Here is a 17,709-nt window from a genome sequence, read left to right as displayed (position 1 = left end):
TCTTTCATTTAGCATAATGTTTTTGAGGGTCATCCACACTGTAGAATGTATCAGTATTGTATATGAGTGTATATTGACAAGGCAGGATATGATGGAGAAATCACGGACTTCAGAGACTATCTAACCTGTGTTGAATCCCAGCCCCCTAGAAACTCTACAAATGTCAGTTCAATTACTCCCCACTCCCTTAAAATGTAACAAGGGCTCTTTACCTGTGTACAGATGCCCTAACGTTCTCCAGGATCTCCTTCCTCAAGGTTTATTTTGAAAGGTAATTGTACATCAGCAATAGTATCTCCTTGTCCAGGGATGCAGACACAGGGCGGAGCCCTGGAAACCTCACAGCGGCCCCTCCCCCCCAGCTCCACCAGCCCCACCTGTAGAGAGGCTGCAGATAGGCGGGAGGAGAATGGGGCAGGATGACTCCCACATCAAACAAAGCAGTGGCAAAGGACACTGCAGACACAGGCCAAACAGCCTCAGGGGAAGCAGTCCTGGTGGAGGGGTTTGTGCTTGGGATACAGATATACCTATCTACCTGCACATAAAGCTTGTATTTCCTTACCACAAACTTTATATACTCAGCTCTTCCCATAGCACATCAAATATTTACTCTGATAATAGATCATAAAAATATAACTAAGAAGACATCAAGATACTGCAAAACACATTTAGGCCCTGAGCTGAGATACTACCAAAATGCCCTATTCCAGAGGTTCCCAGCCCTGGCTATATATATCAGAATCATCCTGGGAGCTCTTAAAACTACACAATGCCCAGGCCATGCCCCAACTCTATTACCACAAACACAGTGGCTTAAAACAACAGCAACTTATTCTCCCACAGTTCTGGAGGCTGGAAATTTGAAATCAAGGTGTCAGCACAGCCAAGGCTCTGGCGAGAATTCTTCCTTGGCTCTTGCAGCTTCTGGTGGCTCAAGATGGTCCCCGGCTTTGGCTGCGTGGTTGCAAATTCTTCCTTCATCTTCACACGGCCTCATCTCCGCTCCACATGTCTCTCCTCTGGGCGTCCCTTATGAAGGCGTGTGTTGGATTTATGGCCCAAGTTGATCTCATCTCAATATCCTTAATTACATCTGTAAAGGCCCTTTGTCCAAATAAGATTACATTCACGGGTTCTAGGAAGTGAACATACCTTTCTGGGAGCAACCATTCAACTCACTAACAACTGCTAGACTGAATGTGTGTCCCCAGATTCATATGCTGAAACCTAATCTCCAATGTTAAGGTCTTTGGAAGTGGGGTCTTTGGGAAATGATTGGGTCCTGAGGGTGGAGCTCTCATAACTGGGATTAGTGCCCTTATAAAAGAGGCCCCAGAAAACTCCCTCACCCTTTCTACTTGTGAGGGCTTTGCAAGAAGACAGCTGTCTGTAAACCAGAAGGTGGGCTCTCAACGGACATGAATTCTACTGATGCCTTGACCTTGAATTTCCCAGGTTCCAAAACTAAATGAGAAATAAATTTCTGTTCTTTATAAGCCACCTAGTCTATGGTATTCTGTTATAGCAGCCCGATAGACTAAGACAGAAATCAACCACTTACATGAGACTGTGGAATGTGGGCACTGGAATTTTTTAAAGCTTCCCTCATACTTCTGAAGTACAGCCCGATTTAAGAAACAGTGATCTGTTTGAACTGCCACCACCTGCCCAGCAGAGGTCCTGGTGAAGGAACAGGCAAGAGGCCCAAAAAGAGCCCAGAGGATGTTCCTGTTTCCAACATACATCTGAACCTGAGAAAGACTGAGTGGACTGCTCACTCATAAAGGGAGAAGATGACGCAGGTGATTGGAAAGAGGGAATCCCCATGGAATAATGTAACAAATGCCCAATGGGATGGGACAAGATTCAAGTTTTTAAGATTTAAAATCTGGCACTGTGCCATGCGTGTATTTAGCCAGTCAGAGCTCTGGTTGCTGGTCCCAGGGCCACTACCAAAAGGACAAATTATTCTGGAACAACAAAGCACCTCTACAACCTCTGGTCACCATGAAAGTAGTCCAGGTGATGGAGGCAAGGGGGTGTTAAGAGTGTGCAAAAACCAAGAAACTACTAAATCAAAAACATACTCTGAAGAAGCTATCTCATTTTGTATATTGATATCATCAGTTTCCTGAAGAACTTGTACTTAAATGGCTTGTGAGAGCACCCAACTCAGAAGAAGTCGTGGTGATTTTGGACGCTGCAGAGTACAACAGCGTGCTTGGTTGGTGCCGGACCCACAGCTTACTCTTCATCAGTCAGAGTAGCTGCACACGATCAAACACACAGCAGATTATTCCCAAAGGAACAGCTAGCCTGGTGGACTGGAAAAAGCTACTGTGCAGTTTATTTACCCTGAGCATGTAAATCAATGGTTCCCCTCCTTAAATGTTGAATGGAACTCTCCAGATGATACACAGCTCATATGCTGCATGTGCAATCCATGCTGGATTGGCTTTATGATGATCTGGATGTTCATCTACTTAATATGCCATGTGCATGTATGAGAGTAAAATGGTCAGGCGGTGAACAAAACCTTTTCTGGGACTCCTTGTTGCAAGATCCCAAAGCAATATGATTTCAAAACATATTGTGGAGGTTCTACAGGAGACCACAGGTAGCTTTGGGGTATATTGGAATGCAACAGTGATGGGATTAAGGTATGAGTTTGGCAAAAATTGGAATGTTTGAACAGACTTCATGTGAAATAGTTGTGTCTCCTTTACCTGAATGCATTACTAGGATGGATATAATATCTGATTGAGGAATACTTCCCCAATCTTTTATTGTAAAAGTGAAGACATGCTAGTTTGCCCTTTGGTTATTATTAATTGGACATGCTAAATGAGAACTGAATTGCTTAAGCCCAAACAGGTTGTAAATTTGACACAGTATTAGATATGTAGTGAACAAAAAGAGATCTCCACTTTAATTAAGGACCTGCTCCAGAGTTGCACTGCTGGAGCCAACAAATGCTCTGTACGGTAGCCTCTGTGACCCACGGAAAAGAGAGATGGCTCAGGGAAACTAACAATAGATTATCGAGACTGGAATAAAGTAGTATTACCTACAGCACTAGATGCAAAAGAATACAAGCCAAAGAGATTGGTACTTAGTGATCGACCCATAGAACCTCCACAATATCATGCTGCTTATCATCCTTAACGTAGTGGTTTGATAGAGAATTGTCAGGGGCAACTGAAACATTTACTCTAAAACTGGAAGAGATAAAGGTATGAAGGGCTGGTTTGCATACCTTCATGAATATGTGCTCCCACTCAACGTGAGGGGGTCAAGGAGGGCTCCCTGTTCATTAGATTCCTTCCCTTTTCTAGCAGCTTTGGAGAGAGGTTATGGGCAGATTGCTCATATTACTCTACAATAGTCTCCACATCACCTCAAATTTCTTTTTAACTAATTGTTGCAGTGGTTCTGGAACCAAGACTGCAACTGTGGGTGCTGGAAGCACCCAGGATGAAGTAGGAATGATCCCTAGGCAAGAAATTGTAACTATACTTCTAAATCTTTATTCCAGAATTCCTAAGGGCCTAATGAATGGCACTGTGCTTCTACTCCATCTAGCAAAGTCAGGCTGACAGAATACTGCTGCGTTGCCCAGTGGTCAAGGCAGCCCACTTGTTCTGTACCTACCCAATAAGAAGTGGGATTTTTATTCTGAAGTTGCCTTGGGCATACAATAAAAATGCCTTTAATTATCAGTGACTTCGATGGCTTTTGTCACTGTGTGCCTCACAATAGGCCTTTATAGGCTACCTTTCAAGCTAGTAATAATAATATTCTATAGTCACCCACCTAATACTGCTCCTCATTAGAGGCACATTCATCTTGTCCCATGAGGCCTAAACCGGTACACATCTCCCGAAGGCTATTTCCTGTCTTGTGAGTCAGTGTCACTGAATCCACCATGCATGCTGCTCTGATTGTGTACTAATGGTAAGAGCAAGAGTGGACTGAGGGGGAAGCACTTGCTAGATGGGTATTGCTGCCAGCAGTCTGGACCAGCTCAATGGCTGCCCACCTTCAAAAGGTGGAAAAGTTTGGGTAAAAATCAATGACAAATGGAGAGAAGGGGAAACAGTATCTGAGGGTAAAGGAATGACTAAATGGATTATGCAACAGGGGAAATCCAATATTGCATTGATGCCTCTAAAGAGGCTCAGAGCAACGAAACGATATTATCTATTAGCACAATTCTATCAGACACCTGAAAGGGTGAAGTTATATGTTTGCTAAAACCACCTCTGCTTGTGGAATCTGACAAAGTCAAGTACAGATCTGCAAACCTGAGTGGCATTACTCTGGGAGAAATTTTAGTCATCCAGTAAAATGATAAACTGAACCAATTGTTAATGACTGAGCAGAACTCTAGGAATATTTCAGTATCTTCTGACATTGATTTTTCAGGTTACATCTACTACAAAGGATATCATTAAGTTAGGATTTCCTGGAAATACTTTCTACTGGGCCATTGGACCATGTAGTATACAGTTTCTAACTGTCTGATTACTGTATAAAAACAAATCTGGATGATCAAAAGATTATAAAGGTCTCCATTTATAATGGCCAAAATCTCGCAATGGCATGCCTAGTAAGCCACAGTGCACTATGTACAAATACATATCATCCTTGTTTTTGTGAATCTAAGGCCTTTAAACAGAATAGGGGGAAAAATGATGAGTCTCTGATGGGCATGAAGCCGTGGGCATCGTGTGGTGGATCCAGTTCCCCTGGGGAAGGGCCCCGCCCAGATGAAGAAGGCAAGGGGGTGCCTGATGGCAAACCCAGACTCAGCTATGTCTGCGTGTGACTACCGCTCTTTTCACCCTAGAACAGGGGCCCAACATTCTTGAGTATAAAGCATGTATCCAAACTGCCCCCCTGGACAGTTAGCAGCATGCACAGTCGATTCAGTGACACTGACTCACAGGACAGGAAATAGCCTTACAGGAGACCTGTACTGGTTTAGGCCTCGTGGGACAAGGCGAATGTACTTCTTATGAGGAGCAGTATTCAACGGATGATTGCAGAATATTTGTATTACTAGCTTGAAAGGTAGCCTACAAAGGCTTATTGTGAGGCACACAGGGACAAAAGCCACCGAAGTCACTGATAATTAAAGGCATTTTTATTGGATGCCCAAGGCAACTTCAGAATAAAAATCCCACTTCTTATTGAACAAGTAGCCAAAGAAATGTACTCTGTACCTTTATAAAACCAGTATCCAATTAAAGCCATTTATTTTCAGAGTCTGTATCAAGACCATTCCTGCAAACTCTTGAACATACATTTAAACAAACTCTTAAGCAGCATGGAGGTTAAGGTCGCTGACCCCCAACTAGTCAAAACTCCATGTAAAATTTTGACTCTCCCAAAACTTAACTACTAATAGCCTACTGTTGACCAGAAGCCTTACTGTTAACACACATCTTGTTTGTTATATGTATTAGATACTGTCTTCTTATAATAAAGTATGCCAGAAAAAAGAAAATTTTTTTTCAAATAGTTGCAAGTCTCCAAAAAATTTTCAAATATACTTATTGAAAAAAAAAATCCATGTATAAGGGGGATCTGCACAGTTCAAACTTCTTTTGTTTGAGGGTCAGCTGTATTTGTGTGCAGTTTGACTTTCTAAGGGTCACAGTTTTATGTCAGAAACATTGCAGTTCCACGTGAATCAGAGAAGATTCTTTTCATAAAACGCATGATCTGTTGTGTAACAACTCCAGCTCCCAAAATGGTCTTTCATGGGCCTAGGCCCATTCCTGTGCCCCTGCCTCAGAAGACCCCAACCAGTCTCCCCAAACCTCATTCCCTGAAGCTGCTGCTCAAACTGCAGAGTTTTATTGGGTTGGGAGGAGGACAGAATGAATGCCAAACCATGAAGCAAATGGTAAACAATGAAATATTGATGGCGCCAAAAAGAACCTGAGGGAATCACAGAGGCTCACATTACTCAAAAACCTTGTGGGTTGATAAAGTTGCCTCGCCATATGTCTCAGGATAATAAACATAAATATGCTGCACAAACTCCAATTATGAGGGAGACTAAATCTTTGAAACAATAAAGAAAAACAGTTAAATTCAGGCTTTTAAAATATTTATTGTCATTTTCTTCTGTTAGGCTCCAAAGGCGGATAAATTGAAGAAAGATTTAGATTTGAAAATAAATGCCTAAAAAAAAATCCAACTCAGAGCTTACACACTCTAAGAGAACTCCGCCAATATGTTATCATTGTTTAGATGCTCCACAGCTTCTGATAAAAGAAAGAAAAAAGATAGAATTGAAATGTTTGGACAACATATTTTGAAGAAATTTTAAAATACATTCTTTGGGGATTTTAAGTAGCTGGATTGAGAACAAAACACCTTCACATTTAGCTTATGGTAGAGAATGTTTGAAAAGTATTTTTATTTCTTTAGGAAGTTCAAAGCCAAATAATTTGGGGTAATTGCTTAACCATCTGGGAATACCAACCCTTTAATTATTTTGGTCTGATCTCAAGAGATGCAAACATACACTGCTGAGTCGCATCAACTTTTCCACTGTTTATGTATCCATGCTTATGCAGAGAAAAAGTCACAGGCAAAAATGAAAGTAGTTTGATTTATTGGGATGGATGGAGGGTTTATGGGCTATTTTTTTTCTTTCCCTCTGATTTATACTAATGTTGCTACTATTACCATGATTTCACAACCACATTTTCACAAATGTTTCCTGCATGATGCTTCCTGTAGAGCCAACAAGGTCCAATGCTGTACAAAAGCAGTTGTGGAGCGAGGAGGTTCTTGCCCAGATTTGTGTGGATTCCCCCTAAAGGCCAAGATGACAACCCAGAATTCTGAGGGATCACAGGATAAAAATAGACTCTCAGCAAAACCCAAGTAACCTGATAATGTTATAAATAGGTAAAAAAAGTAAAGGAACATATGAACCATTAGATAACAAATCTAGCTGCATGTCAGAATCACCTATAAAGTTTTTAAAATACAGCTGCTCGGATTCTTAGGCATTGGGATTCAGTAGCTCTGAGGAAGGGGCCAGATGTTTGTATTTTTTCAGACCACCATAGATTGTAGTCAGGAATGAGAACTTCTGTCCCGTAAGAATAGACAATTCCTAAAGACAGGGTAGGGGTTACTCTTCATCTTATATCCAAATAGATGTTTTAACTTTTTTTTAGCAAGCAGATGTATTTATAATTATAATTATAATATATTATTATAAAAACAGTTTAATTTATAATAATACATACATCAACATTTGTCCTTGCTGTATGTCCTACAAATGTCCCTCTTCTCTGCCCCTCCCAGAGCAGCTGGTTATGTCTTCTCTGCTCTTTTCCTTTGACATCCAAATGCAAGATCCCTTGGGCCTTTGGTCCTCAGCCAAGACTGCGCATCAGAATCACTAAGAAGCTTTTCAAATTATAGATTTCCAGCCCCTAACCCAAGAACATACAATTCAGAAAATCCAACGAGACATCAGAAATACACATTTTTAAAACTCTCCCCCGGGAATTCTGTTCATTTGGGACCTGCTGTCTCAGAAAGGGGGACAGTTCTGCATCAGTCATCCGCACCTCAGAGTCTGGGGATGCAGGACAGATTCGGCCATAGCTGGTCAGGGAAGGAGAGGGCATGCAGAATGGCACTCCATGTGGCACAGGAGACACAGGCAGGAGGACAAGCACACACCAACTATCCCAACCACAAGTTTTCTTATCCTAGCCAAAACCTTGCACTGGACAGATTTTGGCGTCATCTTTTACCCTTTCACAGAGTCCTAGATTATAGAATACAGTAAGCTCTGTTGCCTTTCACCTGTTTTGGTGTTCAGGACTATTTGCAACTAAATAATACACGCAAACCCATGACACTAAAATGAGAAGCAGAGCGGACAAAATCCTAAGTTCCCAAGCACAAGGGTAAGACTCAGGATCCAGTTTCCCAGTTCCGGCGGTGCCTGCTGAGGGCCTGGCGGATGCCCAGGGGAGGTCCTCTGCTCACTGGAAGTCCCAACACGCCTCCTGGTCTTTTTTTCTAGCTCCTTGTCTGAAAGAGCTAGGACAAAAATCATTCATTCAAACCCTCAGGGTTTTTGCTGGCAAACCAACAAGAATGTTTTTTGAAAAACTCTGTGACCGCCTGAATGAAAGTTGCTAGAAAGTGGAAAACTTGGTTAAATGTAACGGAATCATTTCTAGACATTATCAATGTAGATTAACATATAACAAGTCTAGAATCAAAATAAAGTAGGAAAAGCCCAGGAGAGTTTTTCAAAATCCCAGAGAACTTGTGCAAATTGGGCATGAATGGCATTTAATTATCTAAAAAGCTAGTGAATCTGTTCACAATCATAATATGATAAATACATAAATCACAAAAAAGTATCAAAGCTTAGAATTTCTTTAAGCCCATATTGTAAAGACATATTTACTTATTCAGACACATTTACATCCATACTGATGCTCAAACAAGATTCAGGAAACAATATACATGTAGGTGTCACTTCAATGATATTTACTTTGGCTTTTGAAATGGAGATCTCTCCCTCTTTAACCCATATGTCTTGATTCACAATAACATCTTTTCCTTCAAATCCACTCACTTGGTTTAATTTTTCTAAGTGCCTTTCTTCACTAGCTTTCAAATAAATTATTTACCTCACTGAAAATGTTTTAAACACCAACCCAGCCAAAGCTGATGTAAGTGAACCCAGAGGAATTGACGACACACAAAGTGAAAGTTTTTTCGTAATTGGGGCTACAGAAAAACAAGGAAAAATGGATTGAAGAATAACTTTAACTCTCCATTTCCAAGGAGGAGAACTGAGAGCTAGCCAAATTGGGAGATAAGGATATATTCCCAGATTTGTCCTTTTCCACACAGGGGCAATGATTAGTATATTCAATGATTAGCCTGTTACAAATGGGCAGGTTGCTCATTTTCAGAAGTAAATTGTTGAACAGAAGATTGTTAGTGTACTTTGTCAAAAAAAGGACATATTGCTGCAGGCTACAGTAAACACTTGGTGTGACTGAGTTAACATATAGGATTTAACTAAAGACTCTTTAAAAAACAAAAGTTATCAGTGGGCAGAAATTTCACGAAGACTTATTTTGTGGCAAATGACCAAGACACACAAAAAAAGAACTGGGATTTTCCTCAGGTTCACAATGCAATAATGAAAACTTTTAGACTCTGACTTTTACCCTTAAATAAATGAGGACAGCTTTGGCCAAAAAGGGGATTATGTACTGGGTGGCTTCCCACCTGGATTTACAAAAATGCTCCCAGAGGATGAACAATACGCCTTTTAAGTCTGCCTCACCTCAGCTGGATGCAAAGGAGCCAGAAACATGTAGAAAACCAAGAGAAACGGGGCGGAGCTTCTTCGTGAAGCAAGTGTGGGTGAAGCAACGAGCTGGGATACGCTCCCACAAGAAATGTTTATATCTTCATTAAACCAGAGACTACAGCCAAAGAGATGCCTCTGGGGACTACGAATCAGGATTCTTTTTAACTTTAGCTTGTAATGAACTACTAAAGAGATAAAGTAAAACAGAAAGGAAACCGCCTTACTTTCCTACCCACGGACCCCAGATCCCTGGATTCAGAGTGAGATGGATCTTGGAATTCACAGAATCTGACTTCTCCATCTTATTATTTTATCATTGAGAAAACTGAAGCTCATGGGAAGTTTTTTTGTAAACTTCCTGTTTCCCCTCCGTGCTCCAGTCTGGTCACTTGCTAAGAACCTCTGCTCACTGCTGCGCCAACACTGCTCTGGAGCTCTCTTAGAGGCAATAATTTTGGTTGGCAGAATCCTTCGATGGAATTAACAAACTGCCCACAAGCCACCTGCTCCCTTTTCCATGCACACATCAGTGCACACACAAGCTCAAAACCTCACCGGCAATGGACAAAAGCAAGAACAAATCCTTCACCTACACAGTGGAATGACACGCAGTGAGACCTGACACATGGACACGATGGAGTTATTGTAAAAGCACAGGGCTGGAGACCACTGCTGTATAGGAATATGAGAATGAAATAATATGCAGGAGAAAAAGGCAGATAAAAAATTCTATTTATTTGCTTTGGAGAAACCTGACAAACATCGACAGTGGTAAGTCGTGTCCATAGTATGTACTTTTAATAGAATATGATAAAAATAGCAATTTGCCTCTGTGGTCTGTTCCCAAAACATACATCCCCAGTGTAGGCATATGAAAAACACCAGACAAATCCCAATTGAGAGGCATTCTGCAAAATACTTGACTAGTCCTCCTCAAAGCTGTCAAGGCCAAGAAGAGCAAGGAGATATGACAACTAACTCATGTGGCATGCTGGATGCCATCACTAAACAGAAACAAAGACGTTAGATAAAAACTAACGAATTCTGCATAAAACATGGACTTTAGTTAATAATATGGTGCCAATATTGATTCATTATTTGTAAAAATGTACCATACTAATGTAAGACAGTCGGATTAGGAGAGACTGGGTGCAAAGTATAGAATAACTCCCAATACTGTTCGTGTGGTTCTTCTGTAAATCTAAAATAAAAAGTGTATTTTTAGAAATTGTATTAAATGGTGCACATACTTATGGTTTTGAAGTCAGAGAGATCAGCTTATAATCTAGTTTCTGCAAATTAACCTTGTAACCCTGAACAACTCTTGCCTTCATTTTCCTCATCTCTAAGTGTTGTAGCAACTGAAGGGTGACCAAATATGCCAGCCCAAACTATGTCACACTGGCCTAAGGATTCTTTTGATCATTTTAAACTGAAGGCAATTGAGAAATAGCAGACACAGGACGAACTCTCTGGCTTTTTCCTTTCTGTCTGAAAGCAGGGCATGTGTTCCCCTCTCCCATGCCAGGAAGAAAACTAGCTTCATCACTGGAGAAGGCACCTGGAGCTGTAGTCAGCTTAACAAGTCTTACACAGGAATATGTAGGTAAAATGAAGCTACCATACATACCCAGCCAATGTCACACAATCTACCACCCCTAGAGCCCCTAATACCCTTTTCCTTTATTTAATCACTTCTCCACACTTTATCACCCCCTGTTAAAATCACATATAAGCCCCCAAATCTAAACATTTATTTGAATTTTCAATTCTTTTTCTGTGAAGCCCCCATGCTCATAAAAACATTAATAAAATCTGTCTCCTTTTTCTCCTATTAATCTTTCCCTTTGTCAGCTTGAATCACAGGCCCTAGTTACGAGTCTAAGAGGGTAGAGGAACAGTTTTGCTCCCTTACAAAATCAAGTGAGATCACATAAACTGTATGTGGGATTACAGCTAAGAGATAGGAGTCTTCAATTATTTCCTTTTTATATGACTGTGGGAAGTACCTTCTTCAGAATTCAATTTCCTCATCTAAAATCTAGAGGTAATAATAGCACCTTTATCTCAAAAAGATGTAAGGAAAAGATGAGATGATGGTAATGTAAAATGCCCAACAGGGTTCAGGACATATGGTCCATTACTGTACACAGTCTCTGCTGCCTAGTGGGCCCTTGATCAGAGACCATTCCTTTCCCTTGGCTACCCAGGCAAAGGCACCATGGGGGCAAGGTCTGCTCCCAGCTTGTTAGTTTTAAAAAACCACATTTTATCCATCCAGTTATGTGTGATGAGGGCCAGAGAAGCTGAGTCATCTTAACCAAATTTTCAAGAGACTGGCTCACAAACCAGCAGCCTATTGCATTAAGTTGGTTGGGGAATATAATGGTCAAAGGGACTATGTCTGGCTGTGTGGCTAGTTCCTCCCACTTGCAGCATCTGCTTGAGAAACCATCTCAGGCTCAGAAGCCTGCTCGGGAAGGACTGGGATGGAGTGCAAAGGATGTGATGGTCTTGATGGAATGTGTAGCCAGCTCTGGGGAATTAGTTGCTTGTCCACTGCTATGAGCTAAACTGTGTCTCTTCAAAATGCCTGTGTTAAAGTCTTAACCCTCAGTACCTCAGAACGTGCTTATATTTGGAGAAGAAGCCCTTAAAGAGGTAGTTAAGGTGAAATGAAGTCATTTGGGTGGGCTCTGTTCCAATTCGACTGGTGCCCTTACGGGAAGAGAAGATTAGGACACAGACAAGCACAGAGGGAGACCTTGTGAAGCCACAGAGAGAAGGAGGCCATCTGCAAGCCAAGGAGGAAGAAACCAGCCCTCCTGACACCTTAATCTTGGACTTCTAGCTTCTAGAACTACAAGAAAATTAATTTCTGTTGTTGAAGCCACCGAATCTGTGGTACTTTTTTATGGCAACCCTCACAAAATGATACCCCCTTGGGGAGAAAGGCTTAGAGGGCCCAGGACAAATACTTCCTCCTGTCCCATTCTCTTCTCCAGCTCTCCCCCCAAAATGTAACTACAGCACATATTGAGTCATGTTACAATTCATTTGCATAAGAAAGTTGTATAAATTTATTTGTATGAAAAAAATTTTGTTTGTTTGTAGAAATAAATTTATTTTTAGAAATTCCTACAAATAGATAATCAGAATCCCTTTCTGAAATTAAGAAAACACTCTAGTATGGAGTTTGTCAAAGTAGGCTTTTCTACAAAAAAATGATTCTTGGTAAAACACATTTGCAAACTGCTTCATACTATAGTTTCTTTTAGAAGTTCACCATGTACATTAATATATTTAAAATTCTGAGAAGTCCTTCAAGAGAGATGTGTTTCAACACTATTTAATCCAGTTTTTGCAGTGATTATTTGGTCTTGCAACTCTTTCTTTCTAGTAGGTTTCTATTTACAATTCACTCTGAGAAATGTTGTTCTGGTCTAATGCTTCCCATTTAACCATCATCACTTAAATGTGTTATTTCTTCAGAAGTGAGTTAATGTCATTCTTTCTATTCCCACAGCTTTTGTTTTTCAGAGGGTGACAGTTCTTGGCTGTCTTTCAAGATTCTCAAACTTCTAGTTTTTTTACACACTACAGAAGAATTAAATTCTCCTTGTAAAACAAGGCAAAAGGAAAATAGAAACCACTTGGGTTAGTATCATTATCTTGTCAGAGCAGTTAATAATAGAAGTTTCTACAAAGAATCAGACAATATAAGAAGCTTACATGTACTTTTTTAAAGGCCATCTTTTTTGAGGCTTTCTGAGGATCTCAAATTGCAGCTGGTATTTTCAAGAGCCAGATAAATGAGAGACCTAGCTGGGAAGCTATTACCTGTGTGATGGTTGAAGGGACCTTTCTAGAAATGAAAATTGATCTTATTTCTAGCTATCTTCGATTTGAGGTTTTTCTTGATTATAAAAGAAAAGTTAACTCAATGAGTTAAAAACTGCTGTTATTTATAACAGATTTTTATCTTCTCCTTGGCCAATTGACCAATGGAACAATTATTCCTCTTTTGATCTGTTCTTCACCTTCATCTCTCTTAAGATCCTGATCATCATTTCAGACTGAGCACCCTGGGAGACAGCAGCTTCTCACAAACAGATAACCAGCTGGAGAGTGAGTATAATGACTCAGTTTCTAAAATGTGTGAGCTGGGATGAAACCTACAAACCTGCTAATTCCTCTTTAGAACCACAAATAGACTTAAGAAGTGCTCAGAGGTTTAGAACTGAAAAAGAAAACAGTGACTGCCCCATATAATACCTACCCGCTCCCCATTTTTCTATCAATAGAAGGGGAGACATGGGACCAGATTATAAGGGGCCCTGTGTGGTACCCAGCAAGAGCAGGCAGTCTCAAAGAGCTGGCTTCCAGCTTGGGCTAGGCTACTTACCAGTGGGGTGACCCTAGGCCATCCAGTCAACCCCTCAGCCACACTTTCTCCCCATTAAAATGTGATCTCTGCTGCCGTGCCCTCCTGTTGGTGGCTGCAAGGAGTTAAATAAAATCAACTGAGTTTGTAACTGGATGACATCCATAGGGGAGGTACAGACTGGTGGCCCATCATTTTCCTGATGTGATTTCCTGAAATTTATTTTAGCTTCAATTTTTTAATTGGAAGATTTTACTTAAAAATCCAATTTTTCCATCAGAGTTTTAGAGACTTGGTATAAATAAATTTATTTGTAGAAATGTAAACAAGCAGCTAATCAGAACCCCTTGTTGAAATTAAGAAAACGAGGTCCTCTAACATTGGGCCCACAATCCCACATAGTGCCCCCTCTTTTCATGGGGCACAGGCTGTCAACATTACCTTTCTGCTGACCACTACCCATCGGTAATAAGACCTGCCGGGTACAGACAGGCTTTTGATTTCTTAACCCTTGTGAAGGAGAGAGTTGCAATACTAGGAGTCAGAATATCTGCATTCCAACTTCTTCCTGGACAGGGTGCTTCTTTGCACTGGGGTTGGAGCTTGGATTTACCTATAAATCCAGAATCACTGACAATATTGAGTTTTACCCAAGCTCTGTTCTAGAAAGCAGGAATTAATCCTGCCAGCCTTTTGTTTTCTGAAATCCTTTACCCTTTTGTGTTACTAGAAAGAGCTTCTGTGAAGAACCATCCTTCCCCTTATGGTTTAGGTAAGACTTGAAGACATACTTTTGTTTACCTATGAAAAAGCCAGACAAAGACTCTCCAAATTCCTATTCTTTGTCTTGGTAAAAATTAAAATTCAACTGAGTAAATTTGATGATCAAATTGGCTTTATTCAACGATTTATGAATCAGGGAGCATCCCATCTAGCAAATAGAAAGGAGCTGCGATCAGCTGTACCAATAGGGGATTTTTATAGGCACAGGAAGGTGGGTCTGTTATGGGTCGAGTTTGTTCTCCTCAGGTCTTGTCCCCACCAAAACAAAGAACTCAAAGACAGAGACACAGTAGCGAAGCAGAGTGAAAGTTTTATCAGAATACACTCCAAGGGAGGAGCAGGCCAGAGTCTAGGCAGACAAAGGCCCCAGTCTGTTAGGTAGGAGGCCTTTATATTACCTCCTGGCTGGGAGGCACCTCTTTGACTGACAAGGTGGGGTTATTTGATTGACAGGTCCACCTGTACAACCATCAAAGTACCATGTCCTTTCCCATGATGAGGTGTGGTTTGGGTGGTTCTTAGTTCTGTTCCATTGTGCCCACGTTGGGATCTGGTTGGAACCGGTTTGGCCTGGTCCCAATTAGCAGAACGTTATCTCCCTACAAAGCCTTTGTTGTCTCTACCTGGGCAGAGTTTGGGTGGTTTTTTCTTTGAACCTTATCTGGGCAGTTATTTCCTTGAACCTTACCTTCCCCTTCCACAGCTGCTCAAGTCTATCTTTCTACCTACCATTCCTAACAGGTCAGTGAAGCTACTGGGGAAGAATGGATTGTTTCAGGCAAAGTAACCTTTCTACGGTGGACGGCAGGGGTCTGTCATGCGGATTGCCTCACTGATGTTGACCAGGAACTACCAGACTGACTGGTTAAGATTATATTCCTGGGATTGACTGAAACTGCAATTAGGTTAGTTACTAAATTTCGGTTTGGTGACGAGAAGTTAACACAGGTCACTCCATTTGGGGCCTGTTGTCTCTTCTTTAATAGTCTCAAAAATAATTAGCTGAATTTACTCCTACCTTGCCGTGGGTAAAATTGTGATATTTCCACAATCTCTCACCTGGCCTTAGTGCATCTCCATATCAATAGGTGTTTCCAAGGAGTGGAGAGAAGTAGCCATCTCCATATCAATAGGTGATTACACAGGTGACAGAGTGCTTATCTGCACCTGAGAGGATGGGTGGGGGCCCCTTTTCCTGCAGCTGGCTCACCAGAGACACATGAGAGCCCAAGTGGACGACTGCTTGTAAGCAACCAATGTGTTTCCCCCACCATATTTCTCCCTTTGACTGATTTCAGTTTTACAGGTATTTTGCCCTGGGATTTTCCCCCAGAGTTACAACCCCCAAAAAACCCCAACTAACTAGACACAAAGATAGAATGTCTTGTTCAGCTGCTTGACTGGGGCTTCCTCTGAAGGCAGAAGCAATCCCAGCTGTAAGATCACCCCACCTATAATTCCCTACTTGTCCCTGTGAAAGTCTAAAGCAAATCATCCTGCAGAGACACTCTGATCTTGACATATGGAAGGCCCTTCCTATTGCAGCAACCCAAGTAAAATTTTCTTACTTGTTCAGGTTTTCTTTTGTTTTGTCTTGACTTTGACACCTTAGTTCCTAAAAACTGTATAGGGTCTTTGCACTGACCAGAAACCCCTTTTAAGCACTCAGACATGACTGAGCCACAGTGTTGAACAGAAGTTGGTGGCTGAATGTCCTCCTAGCTTAAGGGCTGTTGGAGAAAGGGAAGATCTAAGGAGGCCAAGAGGGAGAGCAGAACAAATCTGGAGATATTTTGAAGAGAAGAATGAAAGATACGCCTTTGTGATGGGCAGAAAATCCTCTGTAAATTATGTCTATTCACTCAAGACAATTCCTCAAGCTAAGATTTGCCACCTCCCCATTCTACCTCTCTAGTCCCATCTCCTCAGTTCCCTTACTGTGGTGTATGCTCTTCACAAAACCTCCAGTTATCTAATTAAAATCCAGCCCTGGTCACCTTAGTGATCTATTCAAAAGACTGTTGTTATTCTCCATTGTCTTTGGAATAAAGACCAAAATCCTTCTCGTTGGCACAGGAGATGCTTCACTGCTTGGTCGATCCTGTCTTTCCTGCAGCTTCCTGCCACCAATCCTCCAGCCGCACACCCTCCCGATAAGCAATCCAAATGGAACATGTGCCATTATAACAAGGGGCCCAGGGCAGACCTGGCCTCCACACCCCTTACTAGAATTCTGGTGGGCCACTGCAGGCCTCCAGGAGCTTTGTTTACGTAAGGACCAAATGCCCTGAAGGAAACAAGTTAAAACAGGAACCCTGGCTTTAAGGTTATCTCAGTGCAAATGGTGCCCAGGATTTGCTAGCTATCAAGGGAAAGAGATGCATGGGGGTTATGGAAAAACATTGCCCTTCCTGTAAAACTAGGCTTTGTCTAGAGGACAGCACTCAGATTATCTGATTCTAATCTTTTATTGTCTTTGAGCTATTTTACAACCTTTACGGTTGTAATTGACAGTAATACATAATGATTCCGGTGGAAGTACAAATTCTGTCTGACCCAATAATGATTCCAATGGAAGTACAAATTCTGTCCGACACATTGATTTCTCTAGCCCCTGTGGAAAAATTAGTTTGCTGCTATTTACATATTCATGTCAATATTTCTGATCTATCAATACAACTGTTCTTTGAGTTATAATGCCTGCCTGGTACTTTCATTAATTAATGAGTAAAATAAAATCTTTAATTCATATATATATATGAAATATATATACATATTCATGATTTTAATTTTGCTTACCTTCTAATAAAGTGTGAGATGCTGTCTGGTCCCACCCAGATTTCTTCTAAATCAACCCAGACAGAGGATATCCTAGCATCTTCAGGGAGTCCCAGGAGACTGGGATAGTGCTGTCACTACCTCAGGATTTTTTTAAGAGTTCTGAAACAGGAGAGACCTTTGTCACCTAGAGGGAGTGGCTCTAGCAGCTCTGCAGACACCGACACCAACAGGTAGAGGCTCCTTCTCCAGGTGAGTCAGAGGCAGCACTGTGCCCGCTGCCAGGTTCCGTGCTATAGCAGTGGGCGGAGGAGGGCTGGGTGGACTGCTGACCCTGGTGGGTTCTGACGGACAAGAGGTCCAGTCATGGCGGAAGGGGAAC

The 17,709-nt window shown here is 41.4% G+C and overlaps 1 long non-coding RNA gene across 1 annotated transcript; it reads right to left on the bottom strand.

Annotated features, from left to right (window-relative positions):
• Window positions 1-6,112: 6,112 nt before the first annotated feature.
• LOC118968240 (uncharacterized) lies at window positions 6,113-17,475 on the bottom strand. The gene is made up of 3 exons (XR_005055797.2): window positions 17,349-17,475; window positions 13,788-13,881; window positions 6,113-7,466 (listed from the first exon to the last, which is right to left on the bottom strand). It is a non-coding gene; the product is annotated as an uncharacterized lncRNA (long non-coding RNA).
• Between the last annotated feature and the right edge of the window lie 234 nt (window positions 17,476-17,709).

Source organism: Manis javanica, chromosome 3 (assembly GCF_040802235.1).
Source record: "Manis javanica isolate MJ-LG chromosome 3, MJ_LKY, whole genome shotgun sequence".
NCBI classification, from domain to species: domain Eukaryota; kingdom Metazoa; phylum Chordata; class Mammalia; order Pholidota; family Manidae; genus Manis; species Manis javanica.
Note: the sequence above shows the minus strand (reverse complement) of the source record. Positions and strands in the feature narration are given on the sequence as shown.